General features: G+C 37.9%; 1 long non-coding RNA gene across 1 annotated transcript; it reads right to left on the bottom strand.

The window, feature by feature from the left end:
* Window positions 1-16,121: 16,121 nt before the first annotated feature.
* On the bottom strand, window positions 16,122-18,094 carry LOC129349779 (uncharacterized). Its single transcript, XR_008602897.1, has 2 exons — window positions 17,556-18,094; window positions 16,122-16,625 (listed from the first exon to the last, which is right to left on the bottom strand). It is a non-coding gene; the product is annotated as an uncharacterized LOC129349779 (long non-coding RNA).
* Window positions 18,095-24,517: the final 6,423 nt, after the last annotated feature.

The raw sequence follows: 24,517 nt of genomic DNA, 5'->3' as shown, positions 1-24,517 counted from the left end.
GTGTGAAGGTAGAAACCTTTATGCATTCAGGCTGCTGTGGATGATTAGATAGACTCACTCATCATCATTCTGCAGAACACCTGATTCTAAGACGGAGGCAGTCCTTTGTGTCTGTTTGTTAAGTGCTGGTTGTGTGTGTTCACATGACACAACTGAGTGGTGTTTGGTTAAGACACTCACCTCACACATTTCTAAACACTTCTCAGTGTCTTCAAAAGTACAGAAAAGTGCGAGTGGTGGGAGTAAAGTCTCACGGCAGCAGCGTTGTGCATCTTCTATCAGCTGCTCTGGTTCTCAGCTAACAGCCTTCAGATTCTCGTGTTCACTTCCCGCTTTTCTCTCTGAAGTCTGACGGATTTTGTGGGTTTCACCGACACCTTTGTTCTGCTGCAGGTTTAAAGTTTCCTTATGGAAATGTTGTCGTTTGCAAAGTTTCAAATCTGATGCTGCCTTGTTACTCTGTTAAATAAAGCAGATAAAGGGCTCCTTTTAAATCTCAGAATCACTTCACACATGACAGCCAAAAAAAGTCAAAAGGTGAAGAAAGGGGAAGCGGCTAAGAGAATTAAAGCGTTATATTTCCCCCCAGGAGGATTCGTGTGGAATAGGAAAAATTGGATATTAGAGAAAACATGAAACACAAAAGGCCAAATGGAAGCTGCTGCCCGAAATATCAATTTGTTCCATTACTGTTAAACTGTAAATCCTTGTTCTGTGTCTGACAATGTTATTTTTTTCCTTTGTTTCATCCAATAAAAGATGTATGAATCTGCAAAACAATCATGTTTAGAAGCTTTCGATGTTTTTTCTGACCCATTCTGGCACTTTTGAAGGCATTGTTTGGATTGCAGGCGAGGTACAAATGGAAACCAGAGCAGCCGTCTGATCAGTGTAAATTACCAAGTGTTGCTTCAGCAGATCAGTGGGCTCCATTTCCAACGCAGAGGAAACCTTTTTGACCAGATTAAAGGTAAATAGGTCAACGAGAGCTTTTCAATGGCAGACTTTCATACTCTGATTGGATAAAATTGTGTTGACCTTTTTAAACAGATTTCTTTCAGAATGACATGATTTACTCCTGTTTGTTTTGATTTGTGTATTTAACTAGAAGCATTTTTCTGGTGATTATTAGTGTAAACACAGATTTTAATAAGAAATCTTCTCTGCACAGGAAAAAATCCAGGTAATGCTTAGGGCTTTTCAAGGCTAAAAACAACAGTGTGTGGACAATAGTTTGTGTTCACTGGAGCTGTTGCAGCCCTGAACTTTACCATACACTGTGACTATGCTGGAAGAAAGTAGAGACAAATTACAAATGCACAGGATTTGTTTCTGCAAAAATGAACTCCATGGCATCTCAGTCGATTTCAGAATTAATAAAAATCTATTTAGTACGAATTCCTCCCTTTTGTTTTCCCAGAGAGAAGTATTTTGCCAAGCAGCTTTTGCAGTAGTGTTATACCTGTAGGTTCCCTATCAGGAAAAAAACAGTCACGTTTCAATCAATGTATCTTCATTTGCTTTATAAAGTATCGCACTACAAAATGACTAAATGCAATGGTCAAACCATTGGAGGAGCTTCAGTAAAAAGCAACTGGACTTCTCTTTAAGCTTCTTGAAGACGTTTTTACTGAAGCTCCCAGGAAACCACAAAACATCCTCATTTTCGCTAAAAGTTTTTTACATTCACTCACATGGATGATGTAATGGAAGATGGGGACACGTTTTCTGAATAAGTTCTCAAGTACAAGAACTCAGCTTTCTTGGAAACATTGCATTTCTTTATCTTCATCCCTGGACAGCATGAAAAATGACAAACATCAGCTGACAATAAAATTACTACTTACCCTACTGAAGTTATTTTAATTATAGAATTTTTTCTCTTGTACATGGCCAAGAACGCTGGATTTGATTGGCAAACATCTGTCCACATGGATTACAGCCATGTGTATTGTAGCCTGTGCTATCACTGTCTGACAGTATTACAGTCTGGTGTATTTGATCTCAAGCAGTTGGAAATATGTCTAATTTCCATTTTTCTTCATCTTTTTTGTGACAGTTCAAAAGCTTGATTCAGATTCGATTGATTGTATGGAAACATGGCCAATATCTAACACATACATGTAACTTTAGTTTGGCTGTCTGAGAAATAACAGCAAATGCTTTGAATTTACCAGCAGTCTCCAGTCATATATTTTGCAGGCTTTTAGTCATAACTTGTTGAGATGAGTTGCATCCTACAACACATTGCTTCCTTCTGGCATTAACCATATTCAACATTGACTCAGATGTCACAGTCACAAATAGAGTCCAAACAGAGTCGGACAGCTGAAAAAACCAACAAACTACAAATAAATGAGTAATTTACTTGGAATAAATTCCCTTTCAAGTTAATTATGAGAACTGGAGAAGAAAGCGCCTGTAAACAACAACTAATAACCACATGACTACAACAATGGTTCTTCTGACTCAGCTTCACAAAGAACATCTATCTAGGAATATTTTTTTCAGACAAGGAAACCATATTTTTTGGTGCCTGTAAATGAGGACAACAGGAGGGCTAATGTATCTTGTTCTTGTTGATTTTTAACTTGTGTCAGAAATCAGAGAAATTATTCTGTGAACACAGTCCAGTATGCTTTCTGTCTTTGATCTTAAATATCTCCACCACTGTTATTTCACATTGTCCCTTGGCAGTTCTCGCTGGATTAAAGTTGCTGTTCTGTACAAAATCCCTCATGGCTCCATTGTTCAGCCTCTCCTGTTTAACCTTTACATGCTTCCACTCAGCTCCACCATGAGCAGTGATCATAGCTATGTTGATGACACCGCCTCTACATTTCACTCCGTCCTGGTAGCATCAGCTTCTCAGATTTACTGCTCAACTGCCCGAAGGACGTCAGTTTCTGCAACATTTCAGAGTTGCTTGCAGTAAAACAAAGAAGAGGCTGAAAGTGCAAACACTGGCAGGCAGATACGTGCATATTTGTACTCCCAGCCACTCAGAACTGCCCTGACTGTATGAAGTGTCAAATGCAAAGGGCAGCGAGGCACCGCCTGGTGGCAAAAGCAGCGTGTGAGCAGCTGTTGCTTCAGCTATTAGTGTCTTTGGCTGCACAACCCCTGTGCACTCACACATGCTTTGGCTCTAGACTGATTCAGTGACTCCTCATTAATAGAAACCATGCTAACTAATTGAAAGTATTATTCCCAAAGGAGCTGACAAACCTGACATTAGCTCTGCATCTTCTTACAGTCCCTCAGCAACACACTGATCACAGGCTGCTGCTGCACGGTGTCACTTTGTTATCACATGAAACTACAACATGCTGAGGATTATTTTACAGGTGATAATTCAATTGATTGCACATCAAACGAGCTGCTCGGCTGTATTCTGTTACCTCAGTCAGACCTGCAGGGCTGTTTCTCGAGTAACAATTTTCTCCTCTATTCTCTGCAGTGTAGCCATATATTTAATTTTTTCTCTTTACGATTCTACCTTCCCAACTTATCCTCCCTCTCTCTTAATCTCCCGTCTTTTCTCTTTGATGCCATTAAAGGCGGCACCATGGAGACTTGTAGCTCTGTCAATAGAAACCCTGCCAAATCAGATGTACCCAGGGACTCCGGGAAGCTCTCTGTGATCTGATGCTTCAGATCAGGGTTTTTTTGCTGGGAAATGACACAATAAACAGAAAAGGTGATCCCCCACCCTGCACACTGTAACTGTAGTTTGATCGCAGAATAAAAGAGACAGCAAGAATTAGAAAAATTCCCTTTGCTTATTCTGATCTCGATTTTGGCTTTTCAAAGCAAAATGATTCATTTCAGACACGTGGAGGAAGTGCAGGCTGCAGACGACTTGGGTTCACTTCAATCTAACATGCTCGTTGTTCTTTCTCCCGCCTTGAGCTGCAGAAACTGAAGGTTGATCTTTGCCGCTTCATCAAAGACACAAACTGGGTGACACCGTTCAGCCTTTTCCTGATGACAGAAGCGACATTTTTTTTTTTTTTTTGCCATGAATGGCATTTGATAACTGTCAGTGCAGCCATCGCTGTGTTAAAACATTAATGACCTTTTGCAATTGTCACTCAAGTGTTCCACAGTGTGACTCATGAATTTCTGCGGCAAAACACAGTGGAGTGTCTGAGGTGGCGGCAGGAATAACATGGAGACATTTAAGCAAAAACAGAGTCATGGATCTGAGACAAACCTGTGATTACAGCAACACACAGCACTTTGGACTGTTCCACTGACACTGAGGAAGACAATGGAGCTGTCAGGGCTACTCACACACTGAACAAGCAACAACAACGAGGGAACAAACATCTCTTAAGGGTAAATAAAATCACTGAACTGAATGTTTGCCGCTTACCTTGCAGACTTAGGTGTCTGTTTCCTTACATGAACTTACCTTGAGTTTAGTCAAGGATCAGAGCTTAGAGTGAGAAGGAAGGCCAGACTACCACTACGTCTGGAGTGAAAAGCGAGTGCTTATTTCACATAAAAACCAAGAGTGCACAATCAACAGCAAGGACAGAACTGAATGTCGAAGTCAGTCTGTAAAGCCTCAATGGATTTTGTTTAAAAAAAAAATAAAAAATTTGTTTTTATTGCTAACATTTGAGTTCTCTGCAAACCTCCCTGGCCTTCCGATCACTTATTCAGGTTGTCATGTTGGAATTGTATTAGCCCTGGTGTTTTTTCAGATCTCAGCAGTTCCTGCTGCATGTACAGTTTTATCAATACTGTTAAAACCAATGACTGGAGGGGAAAAAAAGAAAAAAAGAGGGAAACCCACGTTTTGTAGGTTGTTGGAGAGAAGAACAGGAAATGATGTTCTATTTAAAATCACTGGAAAAGTAGCAGCTGTAAAACAAGCACCACAAATCCATTGGGTTTAAAAGATGATTATTTGATCTCTTTCACTTGTGCATGAAACCAGCTTCAGTTCAGTCCTCCAGTAAAAACACAGAAATATGAGGAAGGCTGCTAAATAGTGTTTTTCGGCAAATGGACAACTTTCCCTCCTTGTGGGCACAAATGGGGCGTCAACTTTCATTGCAGTATCCAGTTCTCCTTAATACAGCTGTTATCTCAATGCATTATCTGCTAACTGAATAAAAATGTCCTGGACCAACCAGATAACATTCTTGATAATTTCATATTACCTAATTAAACCACACACGGCAGTATCCTATCATCAAGATAATGTGATATAAAGTAACACTGCACTAATACAGAGAAAAAGATGGTGCACAGTGATGCATCTGCCTCTGGCTCCTACGGCTCTTGATGACAAAGCATTTCTTAATAGTGTGTTTTTAAATATTGTAAGTAGTGTGTGTGCAACGGCAACATGAAAGTCTTCTGAGAGCAGAAGAGGACTGCTGTAACAGCAGTGGCTGCAGAGTGAAGAGGAAACGATGTGCACGGAAGCAGAAGAGGCGTAAGAGGGACAGACTGCTAGCTAAGCTAAAGGCTACCACAATGAGGTCAAGCATTACTTTGCTTTTTCTGGCCAATATTCAGTTGATTGAAAATACATTCGATCTGCTGTGCTCTTAAATTGCACTCTAGTTGCTGCAGGAATTCATTGTTTTTACAGTGGTTGTCTACATTCCCCCAAGTGCTAAAGACACTCTAATCAGGTATTCTGATGCAAATGTGTGTGAGCTCCAACATCAATAGAAGCTACTTTCAGACTCAAATGGAATGAGAACATTTGCAAGAACATACTAAGCTGATCCCTTCCCAAGAGAGCAGCGTAAAGAAATTAAAAAGCAGTCATGACAACTGCATCCACTGAGCTGCAGATGACGATTGTGGCCAGTCACCCCACAGATGCAACTCCAAGTTCCATCAGAAAAGATGTTAGGAGATGATAACGCACCTCTTCTCACTATTCCCACAACCACCGTCACAGAAACACTTACGTATAGATTCAAAAATATAATATGCAGCAAGTGTCCGTCATGGAGAACAAGGTTTGAAGGAAAGATCAAAAAAGCCCAGAGGTTGTAGAAGGGTGACATGAAAGATTTCTCCTGGACGGAGAAGATGTACAACAAGATGTCCATAACTGAGGCTCTAGAGACTGTATTTCATGACCCAGGAGGAAGGCTTCCTCAGGGCTGGGTCCTGAAAGACTTTCAGGGTTCTGCACGGTATCATAGCTGTTCCTTGGACTGTGCTCTTCTCCACAGGGACCTCAGATGTTGCACCTGGAGCTTCAGTCACTCTTCCCATTTGGGGATTACAGCCCTTAATGCTTCTTTCTTCCACATCTGTTCCAGATGTTCCATCAGCAACTGGTGCTTCTATATCTTCTCATGCTCCTTCTTCCTGGTGTTACTGTCAGCCGGGATTACCACATTCATCACGACTGCCCTCTTTTACCATTTGTCCACCACTACCATGTGTGGTTGGTGAGTCAGCAGCTGCTCGTCAGTCTGGAACCTGAAGTCCCACAGGATCTTAGCTCTGTTGTTCCTCAACACTTTTGTTGGATCATCCCACTGGGACTCAAAGACTTCTAGTCCACACTGGGCACAGATGTTCCTGTGCACTATCCAGCCACTTGGTTATCCTTTCAGGTACGGTATCCCTGCTTGCATCTTACACTTTGCTATTCTGTGCATCATCCACATGGTATGAAGGTCTCTTACATGAATACTTTACTTTTCTTGCAATACACTTTGCACTGGGTCCCGAATAATGTCGGCTTGCCCCCTTGCAGTGTGTTTTAGAATAACAATTAAGCTTCTGGATCCTGATATGTTAAAAATAGCTGCATGTTATCCCAAGAACACGGAAAGAAAACCATGAGATATAGTTGACAGCTCTTTACAAACCTAGTAAGTGAACATTTTAGTTAAGATTTGTCTGCTTCACCCTTAATTTGACTTGTCTTTATTTCATGTATTTTCTATGAACTGATTTTGTCATTGTTTTGTGAAAATAACATAAAAATACTTTCACCAAAACCATCATGGTTTATAGTTTTTTTTTGTTCTTAGTTCATGTTTATACACATGTTCATCTTCCCAGTGTCTCCAGGGCTGCTCTGATTCCTCCTATTTGTCTGTCTGTACATTATGTATCTCTCTTTTTTATCCTTTCCTGTTTCAATTCAAAATTACTTGCTACTTGTGTGTCCAGTGTTTAACTTCCTCCCTTTGTGCGTTTTCCACCTTTTTGCTTGTCTGCTCTGCGCTCATTAGTTTGACCTGTGTGTCCTCACCCATGTCTCCCTTGTGTATTTAGTCATCTTTTTCTTTGTCAGTTTGTCTGTGTTCTTCATTGTGTGTCGCTACTCTGGCTTCTTTGGAAGTTTCCTTCATTTTATGGACTTTTCTCATCTTTTGTTGGATGTTCCAGCTACCTTCCTCTTGAGTTTCCCTCCCAACCTACAATTAGATCATCCTCACGAAGTATCATTAAGGTTACCTTTTTAGTTTTTGAGAGTCTGCGGATCCTGCATTTGGCTCCTCTTAAACTGAAACCTGACCCCAAAAAAATTTACATAAAAAAATCTATGAAACAGGGACACCAAAAATCTGGAAAATCTGGCTGCATCACACACATAAGGAGAAACTCAACACATATTCTTCCCTCCACATTTAAGTGAAAGTACATGTTCTCTTAGCTTATCCCGGCTCACACTTAAGGAATTCAGGCTGATTGCCCCCATTTCAGCCCTCCACACAATCGGAAAAGAAATCTGGTCTGGTGGTGTTTGGTAATTGGAGTAATTTACAGATCCACTGCCAAGCAATGTGAAAATTCTAGCCATTGAGGCTAACATGAGCTCTAGATGTGATGTCTAAAAATTAAAATCTAACCTCCTGCAGAAGAATAAAACAATAACTTTCTCATGTAGACTCTTTTATTCTTTTGCTTTTCTGTGTTTCTCACTGCGTAGAATTAATAAAAACATTAACTGAGATGTCACAATGACAAATACAGTCCAGACAGGAGAAAAATTTAAAAACCAACAAACTGCAAATATGTGGCAGCTATTAAATCTGCATAAGTACAGATACAGATCCAAGTGCATTCTGAGCTGAACGAGAACTTGTTAGAGAAAGTTGTTGCACCACAATCTTCATTTTGTTTCCATCGGCTTCCCCATTTGATCACATGAGGTGATGCTCTGCTCCCTGATTGCTCAATCTGGCACAAAGATCTTAACATTTTAATGTGCTGTTATTCTTAGATATGAGCACATCTGAGATTAGAGAAAAAAATATTTGAAGTTTCTCCTGATGTGTGATGCAACCCAAATTCAAAATCTGCTAGGATTTTCAAAGATTTTCTGACCTTGACCTTACATACGTAAAGTTAGACAGTTTTATATAGACAATGAAAGAATCATTTCTAGTCTTGAACTGCACTTGTGCTACTATTGGGCAACATTTTCATGCACCTCTTGTTCAGCAAAATGGACTTCAATTTTTTTCAATTTTGTTCGATGATCTAAAATGTCCTTTAAGCCATGGGTTGTTGGGACTCGTAGGTATATCTACACTGTCACTAACAGCCTATAGTCAGAGTCAAATGATTCCACGTCAAGCTTCAGTCCGCTAAACTATGATTGTATGGGAACACAGCTAGATGGTCAACACATAAACAATATACACTATAATAAAGAAGTATAAGCACTGCAAATATACTATGGAACTATAATAGAACAATAAATGCTGCAATCTAATAATTTATTTGGGCTTGTTTCTTTGAAAGTAACTTGCAATAATATGGAATGTAAACTACAGGCCAAAAGTTTGGAAACCACTTAAGTTTCTGTTCACAATGTCTTCCTGAAAAGGTAAAAATAACTAAAACCAGTATGAATTCTATGGATTTTGGGGTGTATTTACTGCATGATCAGACTTTGCTTTCATCAATATGCACCATTTTCCTCAGTTTACCTTTATCCATTGAGGTTACCGGGCAATTGCTGCAGAAATGTTAACAAAAGAATAGAAGGGCTTAGTTTTAGGGTTGAGAAGATTGACAGGACTCACAATTTCAATGCAAAAAGTGAAAAAAAACAACAAAAAAAAAAAAAACCCCAAATCACAGTTTGCATTGTTCACTTTAGCTCTTTGGCTTTTGAGAGCTTGCATGTAAAAATCCAAGTAAATCTCAACTGTGTCTATATGTCTAACAAATTACCACATATATGGCTCGAAAGAAACAGCTGAGTAAAGAAAAGTACAGATAGAAATACCTGAAAACTATAGTAAAAATGTATTCTGATGAGTGACTTTTTAGATAATAATCATGTTTGTTTTGTTGCAAAGTGTACCAATGAAACTATGATCTTTTTTGTACCAATCTGATGAAGGAAGGAAGAGAAGAACCTCAGAATTATCTCACAACAACAGCACACATCAGGATCTGGGACACATTACACCACAAGTCAATAGCTGGTTCTTGTAGTCACAGGTGTAAAGACACATGCGACTTTGACAAATCTTTATATCGGGGATGTACTGGGACAAGTCCAATCTGTGACAGCCAATGTTCCCTGTAATTTTTCCTGAGTGTGAGCAAACACACAAACTCCCTGAGCGTTCCTTGGACCACTGTGAGCAACATCAGACGTGTGCACTGTGGTCACACCAGCATCACATCCATTCAAGTTACATGGTTCATTAAAAGAATCAAATTACAGCATTTACATTTCTGTTAAAACACTTTGTCAACAGGAGCCAGTTGAAGGCTGCAGTGATTTTAGTGACACTACAATGTATAAGAGTGAAGTTACTGAATATTTGTCTCTCTTTACTGTTGCAGTGGTTTTGCAAATTGCAGACGGACCCTGTTCAGTCCATAGACACCAATGTTATTCCTGTAGCTTGAAAGACAGTTACTTTTGATAAAACTGGGCTTGTAGCACATTGTCTGCCTTGCAACAATGGGAAAGAGGCACCGTTTATGTTTTCACAACCTATATCTAATGAGTTATTGATGCTGGAAGTCCACATCTGTGAATATCTTTCCAACTTTACTGAACTTGGGGCCACTACCACCTAAGGAGTGATATATTTAATTTTGAAAAAAGCATTTAGCCATACTTAAAGCTTTAAGTGCTTTATTAACACGGAACTAAAAATTTTGTATTGTTTTATTATCACAGGTTCTGTCTGAAAAGAGGTGGCATCATTTTAAACCGTGAAATCAAACTAACAAAATGTAATGACCAACCAGTGAGCAATACTGGATTCTGTAAAAATATAAACAACTTTTTTAAAAATCTAAATCTTAACACAGTTAATGTATTAACTTATTTATGTGTGTATGCATGTATTTATTGATTTATTTAGTACTGTTAACATATCTGAGTTCTGAGTGAATTTTTCTTAAGATAGGCAAAGGCCATTTATTGATCACATATAGGCTGTTAAATGTTTATTAAAAACTAAAAAGCATTTTAAAAAAACAACTTAGGCATTTATTGAGTCACTAAAATACTGTAGAGTACAGACCACATCAGCATGATTATAAGCATCCTCTGGTAAATTAACAACCAGATACTGATGTCTCTCACCATATGGACTTCAGGAGATGATTAGATGATGATAAACTGTGACCTACTGGTTGGGTTCTCTCTGTTCTCATGTTTCTTACATGTTTGTCCCCTGACAGCCGGGTCCTAATGTTTTTTGAGCAACACACCATACTATGATGTTTTTACAATGATGGTTCTACTATGGAACCAGTTTGACATGTTCAGGTGTTCTTTGTGTGAAAACTCAGAGATTTCAGGGATCAGAAGGTGGTTTTCAACTTTCTTTGTTAACTTTCTGCTTCAACTTTAAACTAAATTTCCTTCACTAAGCCAGCCCTCTGGACTTCCAGGAAGCTGTGTTCCTATTGGCTGTCCAGGTGGCTGCTTGGTGTTATCAGGAACACCTGAGCAGCTCAGTGTCTTCCTGCTTTATTTAGCTGCAGACAAACATTTCCTCTGTTTCTCTTCACCAGTGAACTGGGTTTGGTTCCGTTGCTTCAGTTTGTTCTTTAGGCGTTGGCTTGCAGCTTCCAGCAGTAAAATCATGTTTAATGTGTTTCTTGGTGTGTTTTAGGGCTTTGTACTGGATAGTTGTCTTGGTAAATGTGGTTCTTTAGCCACAGTTAGCACATGGTACTAATGTGTGCAGTGATTAGTGGATTTGGTGCAGCTGAGTTGTGTCTTTATCTTGGCTGTAGTGAGTCTTCAGAGGTTTTTGGTCAGACACATTCTGTATTCTTGTTTGAGAACCAACGTTGGTTGTCCAGAAGGTAAGAGTTCCTGTCCTGATTCTCTGTTCTCAGAGGTTCTCTGGTAGGCTGCAGGAGACTTTAGCATTTGGGTTGTGCTAGTTTGGTTTTTGTACAGTTTCATTTGGACGACTATCTTGAGGCCCCTCCATGTGGTTTAGTGAGGTTTTCTGGAACAGTTCTACAAAGCAACCTGCAGCAGAAGAGACTTTGAGAGTTTTTAGGAAGTTCTGGAGAGCAGACTTTAGAGCAGCAGAAACATTTGTCAGCAGTTTGAGCAGGAGAAGGTGAGCTTCAGAGTAGAAATGAGACAGAAACCTTCTTGACCCGTGTGGTGAGGTCCTGTATCAAGAGTTTGAGCAGGTTGTGAAGAGTCTGTAGTTCTTTGGTCTGAAAGCACAAGAAGAGTCGACTCATTAAAGGAGAAAACAGGAGATATTGTTGGTTCTTCTGTCGCTCTGCAGTTTCCTTAGACTGAATATCAAGTTTATATGTTAAATGATTTCCCATGTGAGCCCAAGAAGACTTTAATAAACTCCCTCCATCCCCTGGACACAACATATTTTATTACCATGTTAAATCTTTTTTTTGTTTAATGTTTTTGAGTTTTAATCATAGTTTTAGCAGTTTTTTTTCTCTTTGCTTGTTTAGTTTTGTCATCTGTGTAAAAGGTGCTAAATAAATAAAGTTGAATTGATAAACTGAATAATTGACTAATTCATGATTGTGACAACAGAAGTATTTTCATTGTGATTTAAGGGTTTATTTCATTTTTAAGGTTGGGGTTAAAATCTTGACAGAAAAAGAAGATTAAAGAAATAAACTACATAACAAAAAGCAAATAAAGAAAAAAAAATTAATACAATGAAACTTTTAAAGTTTTATTATTAAAAAGATTTAAGAAATTTAAGATGTAATTTTCTAATTACACATTTAATTTTTTAATTAAATGTTGTCTTTTTTAAAGGTTTAATAATCAAATTAAATGTTTTGCATTTTTTTAAATGTTTAATATTCTTCTCGTTTAAACGTATTTTTTAAATGTTTAATTGTCGAAAATATTTTATCTGTACTTTTTAATATTTGTATTTTTAAAATTTTGTTTCATTTCGTAATGACGTATCTTGTTGAATTATCTCATTCAATATTTTGTCTGTTTAATATAATTTAATTGTATTTAATGTTTAACTCTAATAAACAGACAAAATATTGAATGAGATAATTCAACAAGATACAATACATGTCATTATGAAATTAAACAAAATTTTTAAAATACAAATATTAAAAAGTACAGATAAAATACAATTAAACGAGAAGAATATTAAACATTTTTAAAAAATGCAAAACATTTAAGTTGATTATTAAACCTTTAAAAAGACAAAACATTTAATTGAAAAATTAAATGTTTAACTAGAAAATTACATCTTAAAGACAGTAAAACTTCAAATAGGAATTAAACAGAAAATACAATGAAGCATTTAAAAAGAAAATTAAACATTAAAAGGTGGTAAAATATTAAAGAAGAAAAACCTTAAAGATTTAATCGAAACATTAAATATTGGAAAAGGAAAAAAAAACTCAAACAAGCTGATAAAACATTTGAAAAAACAAACATTAAAAAGACAAAACATTTGGAAATCAAATCAGACATTAGAAAAGAATAAAAGGTGAAAAAAGAGCAAAACTAAACATTTAAGAAGAATCAAACTAAAGACAAAACATTTGAAAAGACACCAGTTAGACTTTAGAAAATCAAATTAAACAGAAGAGACTATTTGTCTTATAAAACGATCAAAAAGAGCAAAAACAGATAAAGTCTTAAAGCGTTTTCTAGTCTGAAACGAAAACATCAAGTTGTTTCTTCAAACATTTCCTCTTTCTATGTTCTTGGTTTGATTGTGGACAGATTTACTAAGAACTCATTTCAGAAAACTGCTTTCCAGATAAAGTCTACTAGTAGTTGAAGGCATTTATCAAACTAATGTTACCTTCTGATCTCCACAAACTTTACTGTTCAGTGAAGAGAATCAAAGTTTGTTGAGGATTTCTAAAAAACCCACAGGTGAAGGTCTGAGAAGAACTCAGATGGATGATCTAAATGTGAAATCAAGACTCATGGTCACAAGTTTTAAGGCTTCTGTTAACCAGAAAGTTCAAACTAACAGAGAAGTACTGAGAAACTTTTAAAACTTCAGTCCTCAGACTGTCTGAAGGTTCAAACTAACAGAGAACTACTCAGGAACTTAGAAGATATCAGTCCTTGGACTGTCTGAAGGTTCAAACTAACAGAGAACTACTGTGGGACTTAGAGGACATCAGCCCTCAGACTGTGTGAATGGTCAGGTCCTGAGGACTCGGGAGGTCTGGAGGCTTTGGAAAGTCTTGGAACTGAGGGTTCCACCCTCCAGCACAAAGGCTGAAGTCCAACCTCCTGAGAAAAACGGTCGAGCCGAGACTCGAGTTAAAAAAAAATTCGAAAACGACAAAAAATAGATGATAAATGCGCAAAAAAAAGAAGAATTAGTATCTGAGCAGGTAGCTCAGGAGGTAAGAAGACAGACTACCAACTGGAAGGTCGCAGGTTCAAGACCCACCAGTGGCACTTTTCTTTCTTTGTCTTTGTCAGGATTTTGATAAAAATTTAAGAAGGGCCTGGTCTTGAACCAGCGACCTGCAGCTCCATAGGCAAATCCTTAACTCATTGAGCTACAGATCAGATGAAAAGAAATAAATTCGTCGTCCCTTTGACATCGTAGTTTCTGAAGTGACCACATGGGCAGAGCCAAGGCGGAGTCTGGGTGGAGTCAGGGCGGAGAGTAGGTGGGGAGGTGGGTGGTGGCCTCCCCCCTCTACTCCCCCACCTCCCCTCACCACCCACCACACCTTCCCCCGCCCCACGAGTTCTTCGAGTCTCCACGAGTTCTTCGAGTCTCCACAGGTTTTCCCGAGTTTCTGGAGTTTCCACCAGGTCGGAGGCAGAACAAGTTGTCATGAAAAGGTGTTGAAGTCGGCCAGGATGGACTGACTTTTTACAGCGACTAGAAGGAAGACCACTAGAAGAGCAGGTCTTTAACCACCATCCATAAAATCCATGGAGTCGACTCCACAGAAATGAAGGGAGGTCAAATTTTATCAACCTCCATCCAGATGTTCAACTTGATATCTGTACTTTGACATTTTTAGCACCACAAACCTTTAGTATCACACTTTATTATCATTTATTAGGACTTTAATGGAATCCACCAGCAGATTTAGTTTTTCTTGACAAACTTTATTCTTGTCGTCATGGGACTGCAGTATTTAAAACTCTTCCTTCTATTTGACCTCATGTTTATTAGTTTTAGTGGAGAAAGTTATTTTAGTTGTCGATTAGTCTCTTAAAAACCAAATAATAAATTGGATCAGTCAAGAGGTTTAAATTTCTTACTTTGTCATATTTTAAATATGACAAAAAATATAAAAATAAAGTGTCTTGAGACAATTTGACCTGTAATTGGCGTTATATAAATAAAATTGAATTAAAATTGTATGTATCTTGTAATGTTGGAGTAATTCAGCCATATATGTTGGAAAACACATTTTCTTTGTCCATTAATCTGTTGAATGTTTTCTCCACTAATTCATTTCTTGTTTTGGTTTATAAAATGTCAAACCCAAATATATTCAGTTTACTGTCATAAAAACCAAAAAGATTTACATTCATGATGCAGGAATCAGGCAGTTTTTCACTTTTTATCTTAGTTTAGTCAGAAAGATAGTTGATAATGTGTGAATTGTTGCAGCTTGTGAGCCGTAGAAGGTTTTAATCTTTGGGGCCGAGTGTCAGAAAACATTTAGAAACCAACATCAACAAAACACTCAACAAAGATTTGAACATCATTAAAGGGAAATCCAACTTTTGCATGACAATGTCTAATTAAAGGACATTTATTTCCAACGTAAATGTGTGATATTCATCCTCTGGAGCTTTCTCTTCACATCGTCTTCCACCTGGACTGGTTTGGTCGGGAGCATGTGCAACAAACATTTGAAAAACTGCACTTTAACATCAATGAATGACACTGAAGTTTAATCTCTACATAAATGAGACTGAGTCTGGATGTGCTGCTCTGTCATTAACTCCTAAGTTTAGGGAAAGTTCAAACAAAAGAGGACAGTTCAGATCAGACTTGAGAATGAGCTTATTTTGAACAAACATCTCAGACTTTCTGAGCTTCAGCACCTCTAGCAAGATATTTTAACAACAAGCAACTCAAGAGATCCAGAAGTTGGAGAGAGTTAGCTTTAGCTGAGCCAAAGAACATGTGGGACGCTAACCTAGCAAACATTTCAGACTTTTCTCTGTGAATTCTGAGAAATAATTTCCTATTTAATGACAGAGCTACACATCTTAACTCAGTCTCATTAAAACAGACTCTAATTCAGTGTCATCCATCCATATTAAAGTGCAGTTACCCAAAATGTTTGTTGCATGAGCTCCAACAAAACCTGTCCAGGTAGAAGGCCACTTTGACAAACAGGAAGTGGAAGATTCCAAGCAGATTTATAGAAGGGGGAACCGGACTGTACTAAGTGTGGTCGAGTATAGAGGGGTGTTTTGTGGGTTTTTAAGGCTGATAATGATTATTAGTGAGACATTTGGAGTAGATATTCATTTGCAGTAAATGAAAGTATTTAAAATCTTGGAGTTAAACTTAGAAGAACACAAACTCTAACAGAAAACTTTGTTGATACGTTTTTGTTTTGTTTACAGATGTTAAGTTAAAGGAGTTTTATTCGTGACGTATAACCAATCAAATCACTCCAGAAGACAGAGCGACCACAGGTAGATAAAGGTTCAGAGCCAAAGTAGCACCATTTTTAAATGTATTTATTACCGTAAATCAGTAAAAAATAAAATACTGATAATCAGTAAATCAGTCAGCCCACAATTACTACAATTCTACAATGTATGTCTCTTTCCTTTGACTTGTTATTTGTACAATATACGATGTATATGATGGCGTTTTTTCATACCAAAGGCTATACTATGATGTTTTCTAAGAGACATACGATGCTACTCTGGTTGTTCTGGCTCTGGGCTGCTGCACTCCTCCTCTGTTGTTTTCTGGATTGTACTCAGCTGCATGCCTTCGTCCATCCGGCCTCCGTTGACTCGTCCCGCCTGCCGTCTCTGGAGCTGAAGCTGGATTGGAACAGACCAAAGTACAGTCCAATCACGATGCCAGCTGCCTCTCAAAAGGCTCCTTCATCTGGCAGGTGGCAGCACTTCTTCTGAGGGGAAGCTGAGCTGGTCCAGCAGAACTTTGGAGATGTGTTCCAGTGGTTGGTGGATGTGTGGGGAGATAGAGAGGGACCTTTGAATTGTTCACAAAGGAAAACAGGGAACCCATTGGTAGTTTTAGTTTAGGGTGCTACTGAGGTGTGTTTTTGGGTTTTAAGAGGTGAACAGGAAGAGTTTTTTTTCGTATTGATTATCTTTTACTTTGTTCCTGGTTGGAATGCCCATCAATGTCAACATGAAGTTCACTTTTAGTTCTGTTGATTTATTTTTATTTTACTAACACCCATTTGTTTTTAACCCCCTCACATGTTGTGTTGTTGTAAACTTACTCTTTCAAATAAATTCTCGTCTAACCCTCTGGAAACCAGCGTTTGGACTGTTTTTGTGTTGCTCCTCACCTACTGACAGCTGTGGACTAAAGGCTATACTGTGACGTTTTTAGAGCGACATGCTATACTATGATGTTTGTTGGGCGACACGCTAAACTATAGGCTTTTTTAATTGACATATTACTGTGACCTTTTTTTGTTTTTGTTTTTTTTAGCAACATATAAGAATTCGAACAGTTTTAAAAGTTACTATACTTTTACTTGTGCAATGAAATTATTATTCTATGGCATTTTTTAGATGACATATTATACTCTGATGTTTTCTTGAATTACATACTATTTTGACAATATACTGCACTATGACATTTTTTGAACCACATATCATACATGACAATTTTAGGCAACATCCTATCATTTTGCGCTTTTTGAACCACATAATAATCTATGTTTTGTTTTTTTTTCTTGCCAACATGCTGTACTATGAACTACAGGCCATACTATGTTATTCTTGAGTAAAGCATACTATACTTTGACATTTTCTGAACTACATCCTATACTATGGCGTTATACACAGAGTGCTTTGGTTACATGTTGATTTATAATCTAGATTTTTTTCTGTTTTGTTTTTTGACAGGATTACCACAGACCTGACTGTGAACACCGTCGACACCCACCTCAGGGAGACGCTGCCTAAGATCTCAAGGCTGCTTGGTCGTGGTCTTTCTGGCACGTACTCTTCCAAGATGAGCCGGGAAGTTTAACACTGATGGAATGACACCAGGTCTAAGCCGACAAACTTCCAATTCCTCCTCAACCCATAGTCTCTGGGAAACCTACATGGAGTAAGAAAAGTAGACAGAGAAGTAATTAAGTCTGTACACAACATATTAAAAAGAAATCATGCTAATAAATTAAGTACAAAGAACCGAATTCGCCAATATACTGGAGACCAGAGTTATTTAATTTGATAAGTATAACCTTGTTTAGTAACATTTCAATTATTTGAGAGCAGTCCTAAAGAACTACCTGTAATCCCAATCATAAAATGGGTTTGGAGGACGAACATAGATGGTAATCTGGATATACATGAGTTAGGCTTTATAACTACTATTGGTAGTATTGGTGGTAGTAATAGCAATGTGACTACTACTAGTAGTAGTATTGGTAGTACTCACTACTGCTGCTGATACTGGCACTGCTACTACAACTTGTAATACTATTACAAATGCTGATACTACTTCTACGACTCTAACAGCTAGTGATGGTCCTCTGATACCCGAGGCTTCGACACATGCGCTGTAGCTCATGAAGCAAACGTATCGAGCCACTGTGCCGAGACGTGGTTTGGTCACGTGACTCATGACGTTTGAACCACTTCAGTGACGTTTGAAGCACTCAACTGCTTCGAATCACCTGATTGGTTCGGTTTGTTATGTGAATCAGTCAGCGGGATTGAGTGTTCCGGGATAGGAGATCCCTATTTAGTGTTGTTCATTTGAATTGTTTTTTCGCAGAATAGATTGTTTTTTTTTGCTGTTGTTTTTGCTTTGAGAGTTAGTAGTATGTCAGATTTCGTATTTCGTAGAGAATAGATAGATAGATAGATAGATAGATAGATAGATAGATAGATAGATAGATAGATAGATAGATAGATAGATAGATAGATAGATAGATAGATAGATAGATAGATAGATAGATAGATTCCCAACTCACCACCCCCATGCCACAACACCTGGCACAGAACCTTGTCAGGTGCTTAGCTGACAGACTACAAACCAAAGAACAGTTCACTGACTGTTGCTACACTTGTGGCTCTGCAGTTCAAAACTTTTGGATTCACCAATCAGAGTGGCAGTCAGTGTGAAAGAACGTTTAATAACAGAATGCACAACAATTAACATAAAGAATACCAAGCAGCAGTCATCTACGTCACAAGCACCACCACAGCCTCGTCCTCCACCACCAGCAGCACCTTCCACAGGTATTTTTTTTCTCTTCTGAATAGGGAATGACTGACATTTCTGGTGATGATGATGATGGTCTTCAATATTTTTCAGTTCAGCTGTGGAGCCTATTGGACGAAGACGCAAGTAGAGCCTGGCAAATGCAAAGCGCCACAGCGAATGCAATTGTAGAAAGAACGGCAGACCCACTGGCTTACTGGGCAACCCACAAAACCGGTTACCCAAACTTGTACAATGGAGCCAAACATTTCCTGTGTACCTCAGCCTCATGTGTGCCGTGTGAACAGGTTTTTTTTTCTAAGGCTAGGGAGATAGTGAGTAAAAGAAGGAACTGCTGTTTTGTCCCAAAACTGTTGATAAATTATTTCTCAATAAAAACTCATAACCAGTTACATAAGCACACCCTCTTTACTGACCTCTTTACCAATAAACCCCCAGACATACTTTGCCAAAATCCAGAATAATCCATAAAATCTTTATTTGCACCAGCCCCACGTGAAAATGACATCAGTCTGTATTTGTAGAGCATCTCATGAATGTAGCAGCACCGTTTAAATGTTTCATAACACAGTATATAAGTGAAGAGTATATAGGGTTACAGACAAACATGGCAAATAAGAAACGTGCTCTTCAATAGTTATTGTCATTATTATTACTAGTAATATTATTTTTGTGTCCACTTGAACCCATACAATCATCTAGTGTAGTCAAACAGGAATGTGTGCATGGCGAATCAAATCCAAAACAATCCATGAACCAACGACCACGTCTTGATTGCACTTCATATTATTGACCACTAGATGTCCTACTCGAGCACTGTGTGTCATTGAGGCCTCTAGTAATGAACCATGTTTTGAATGAAGTGTCGAAGCTTCAACAAAGCCTCGATCAGCCATCACTACTAACAGCTGTTTATACTACTACTGCTGCTTGTACTTTTAGTATTACTACTACTGCTTGTACTACTATACTACAGCTACTATTAATCGTCTGGTATTTGCTTGTCAAGCTGCTAGCTCGCCTTAGCGTTTTGCTAGTGGCTAACTAGTTAGCTCTCATAGACTGGAAGCTCTCAACAAGATTTAATAATGAAAAAAGAGCCAAAAACTATTCTTACCTATGAAAAGTCATTCCAGGTTTCCTTGTCTCAATCGTACGCCGTAGTGTGTAACTGTATGCAGCACAGTGAGACGGCATACTTCTTGTTTCCGTTTCCACGCCGTCTACATCAACGGAATGCACTGAAACTTTGCTCCCACTAGCTTAGCCTCGCCGTAGCACGCAGCTCAAAGGGGCGTGTCCTATCTATTCATTCATATCTATGAGAACAACGGTAGCTACACATAAGGACGCCTGACGTTGATGAGCTGCGTAAATACCATTATATACAGTCTATGGTAAATACGTATGTGAATCGCATCATTGGCTGCAGCAGCCAGTCACCGGTCACTCACTGACTCACATTGAAAAATAGCACAGAATGAATTGTTACGTGTTTATTTTATTTACAATTTAGGTTGGATTTTTTTTTGTGCGCAGCGCAGATTTTCTGTGCGCGGAGACCGTGTCAGCAGTGCGCAATTGCGCACGCGCGCAGCTGAGAGGAAACAGTGGTGACAGCTGCAGCTCACAGATACAAGGCACCTTCAAAGGCCTGGGAGGCTTCATGTCACAGCATTTCGGAAATGTTTTGGCAGCACATGGAGCACCAGCAGCATGTTAGGCCAAGGTTTGTCATAATGTTTTGACCTGTCAGTGTATTAGCATATAACAGGGGATGTTTCTTGCATTCAGTTTATTACCTAATTAGTTTTTTGGGTTTGACACACTAATAAAAAAAATGTTTAAAAGAGGCACCAGCTTGCATGAGCATGTCCTGGGTAGTCTATCTATCTATCTATCTATCTATCTATCTATCTATCTATCTATCTATCTATCTATCTATCTATCTATCTATCTATCTATCTATCTATCTATCTATCTATCTATCTATCTATCTATCTATAATTCAAATGACATAACTTGATTGCCATGCTCCACTCCAGTGTGCATGAAAACAAGGATATATTGTGCATCGTTCTATACAGTGTCTAAAATTCAACTTGTTGTACAGATAGGCAGTTTTGAAAACTTCATTATTGTAACTCGAATCTGAAATAAGTTTTGCACATCAGCTAGATGACAACATATACATTTATAAGAACAGATTCAGGGGTTTTGTTGCACAGGGTTAAAAAGGTTTATAGATTGTAATTCCTTGTGGGTAGCAGAGATGCATTTTAATTTCAGATTTGATGTCTCATGTGTATAAATTGTGGAATCAGCATTATGGATACATCAACAAAAACATGGCTGTGTCGAGGTCTATTATCTGGCTTATTCAGAGCATCCTGAGGTTTGTCATCAAGGCCGTAACATGTGGTCTCAGTCTATGCCCACTTATTGGCTGTAACCAATCTAATAACCAACCACTGCTAATCGTTCTATCGGTATCAGTACACATGTTGGCGAAATTAAATTCCTCAGAAGAGCGTCCATCTGTGTGACTGGTTTCATCGATCTTTCAACAGTGATCCTGTTACTGCCTTGTCCAGTCTCTTATTTCATGGTATCTAACTGATTATTCTCTGTCATGCCTATTTCCACCTCCTCCAATCACATTTTGTTTACCTCTTTGTTTGTTTATCCTGGACATTGGAATGGCTCCATTTTAAGGCTCTAGTTGAGAATTTATAGAAGCTCTTGGCAGGAGGAGAACAGATTTTAAGGTCTACGTCAAAATTATCAGTATTAATTAACCATGCACAGATATTTTATATTTTTGCAGTTTCAACAAACTGCGTCATCCAGTTTGTACTAAATTTAACAAATGTTGGGTTGAAATTTGGTGGCATATTTGGATTATGGTTTATCTTTAACCCTGTAAATGACTGAGTGGTTCGCTGACATTAACTATTCACTGCTAAGCTGCTGTTTAGTGTTCTGGAACTGTTACATCCAGATTTCAAAGACTGTATGAACCTATTATTGTTATTTCACATTAATTTTGCAGCTGCCAGTGAAGACAGACGAGATAGTAACACATTTTCGCAGCTGTATTTTAAACTGATGACACATTTATCCTACTTGCTGTAACACAGACACATGACCAATTTCATTAGCTACAGGTTGTTGGTTATGATGCATTTCGATTGAGTTAAGGCACATGGCATTTCTGTGCAAACACCAAACAATGCCAGAAGGAATCAAGGTATGGTGAAATTGCAGCTGCATTCAGTCAATCAACAACGTGGTTGACCTACAGAAGCAAACTGTCATCAGGAGATATTGGGGTTTTTTTGTTGTTTGTTTTAAATGGCACAAATAACGTTGTTAGGTTTAGGGAAGGATCATTTTTCATTAAGGTAAATAATTTGATAATGTTAGAGGACTTTCATCTTTATGGTTACACTTAACCCTCCTGCGGTCTTCATTTACAGACACCAAAAAATATTGTTTCCTTGTCTGAAAAAAATCCAAAAAAATCCGCAAAAAAATTCCCCAAATTTCTGAAAATTTGCAAAACCTTCAGGAAGAAAATTCCAGTAATTCCTTAAGTTTACCTTAAAAGTTTTATTTTAAAAAAATCCCCCAAATTTGGCAATAAAATTCTTGTCAATATTTTCAAAAAATGAGTAAAAATTTTCCAAAAAAATCCTAAAAATATCTAAAGTGATTCCATATATATCAGTAAAACTTCTAATATTTTCTTTAAGAACATTCACATAAAAATCAACCAAAATCCAGTGAATTTCGTTGGATTTTGTATCATTTTTATGTGAATGTTCTTAAAGAAACATTTTTAACATTTTCTTTTTTCCACCAAAAAAATGTTCAAAGATTTCCCAAAAATGGTAAAAATGTGGACATCAGACATTTTCAAACTTTAAAATGGGTCAATTTTGACCCGTAGGACGACACGAGGGATAAGATAAATAATTTGATAATATTAGAGGACCTTCATCTTCATGGCTACACTTAAGGTTATGATATGGGCATAGTTAAAAGAAAAAAAAGCAAGGCTGAGTATTGGATGTAAACAGGAAACAAACAGATATCCCCTGTCAAATAGTTTGTCCTCCCGTCCAGCCGCCCCAACCTCCTTCCTGTACAGACTTCGTGGCTCTACAAACACATTACTGCTATACTTGTAAGTCAGCTGATAACAACATGCAGCTGCAACAATCTAATTTTGTTTGGATGTATAGAAGTAGGCAGCAATTCCCCATTCTTGAGGTTTTTCCCTACCGATGCAGATGGTGTCAACGGGCACAACTATTAGATTCACTGATAAACATGAGATGTGGAACGAGATTCACAGGTCAGGAAGCAGGCCAGTGTTCAAAAATTCTGACATATTAGTAAATTCCACCAAACTGGAGTGGTTTTAAATAGTCCAGCCCATTCAGTGTGTTTAGATGTAGATATGGACCAGATACAAATTTTAAAAAGGCAAATATTTTCTATAAAAAGAGAAAGTGGGAGATTTTGTGGCCTTGACACAGGTCTGCATTTTCTAGTTTATTTCAGAATGTCCTTGTTCTCTCCTCAGTTAGCCAGTTATCTCTTTTATAGTTGGCCACATTGTATTTTTTTACTTTTAGCTTTAGTATTTCTACCCTTTAATGAACCTTGAAATGATAAAACTCCCCCTCAGAGACAAAAGGGCAGCAGCTGAACTTCACCCAGATGAATGTGGCGGATGCTTTCTGCTTCCTTCTTACCAGATAAACAAGACATTTTGATTGTTTAGGCTGAGAGAAATCATATTTATGTCATCATCAGTGGAGTCTGACAATAGAAGCATTCAGAGTTTTCAATAGCACGGCTTGGAAATACTGCTCTCATCAGAGTTGTGTTATTCTTACCTTCTTTGAAGCCTGCGGATGAGTGAGTTTTATGGAATGCTAGCGCTGACACTGATTTCCTTCAGTGTAGTCTTCCATCTGGCTGCTGTGTTTTATGTTTCCCCAGTGTTTTTTATCTGTCTACATGCCAGAGAAAGTTCAGAACCAGTCGGTATGAAGTATGTAGTGAAGTCCACGTACCATATTTGGAGATGCATCTGTAGTCCATCATGCAGTCCAGCTTACTGTAATTCTCACTGACTGGTGTTCACATTTGTCCTTTTATTGTGACTATGAATGGTTTGAAGTTATTTTATGACAGAATGCATTAATTCAGAAAAGTTATCTGGTGAGTAGAGATCCATAAAAATAATTTTATTGCAGCTTTTGACCACATTTCAACTCAGCTTGCCTTCATATTTCCATGAAAAGCATTAAAGATGAATGAGAGATCCAAAAATTGACCTCCGCTTTCAAGTTATGAGCGAAGTTTAGAACTGCTTCAGAACTTAATATTGTGCTGATGCAGTACTGCACCACATCACTTCTAATTTTGATAACTTGCTATAGATAATATTTTTTCCTTAAGGAGATTGGAAGTTCATAATCATACTTATTGAGGTAGAAAAATAAAGAGTCAATTAAACTTAGGTTTTTGAGTGACAAACAAAATACGATAACAGGAAACAAACATTTACTTTAAACCAGGATTTTAAATCCAATTAGATTATCAAGATCACTTTGGGTCTACATCTAACATTCAACAAAAAAAAACCCTGCTAATAA

The sequence above is a fragment of the Amphiprion ocellaris genome, chromosome 10, assembly GCF_022539595.1.
Source record: "Amphiprion ocellaris isolate individual 3 ecotype Okinawa chromosome 10, ASM2253959v1, whole genome shotgun sequence".
Lineage (NCBI taxonomy): Eukaryota > Metazoa > Chordata > Actinopteri > Pomacentridae > Amphiprion > Amphiprion ocellaris.
This window is presented reverse-complemented; position numbering and strand designations above follow the sequence as displayed.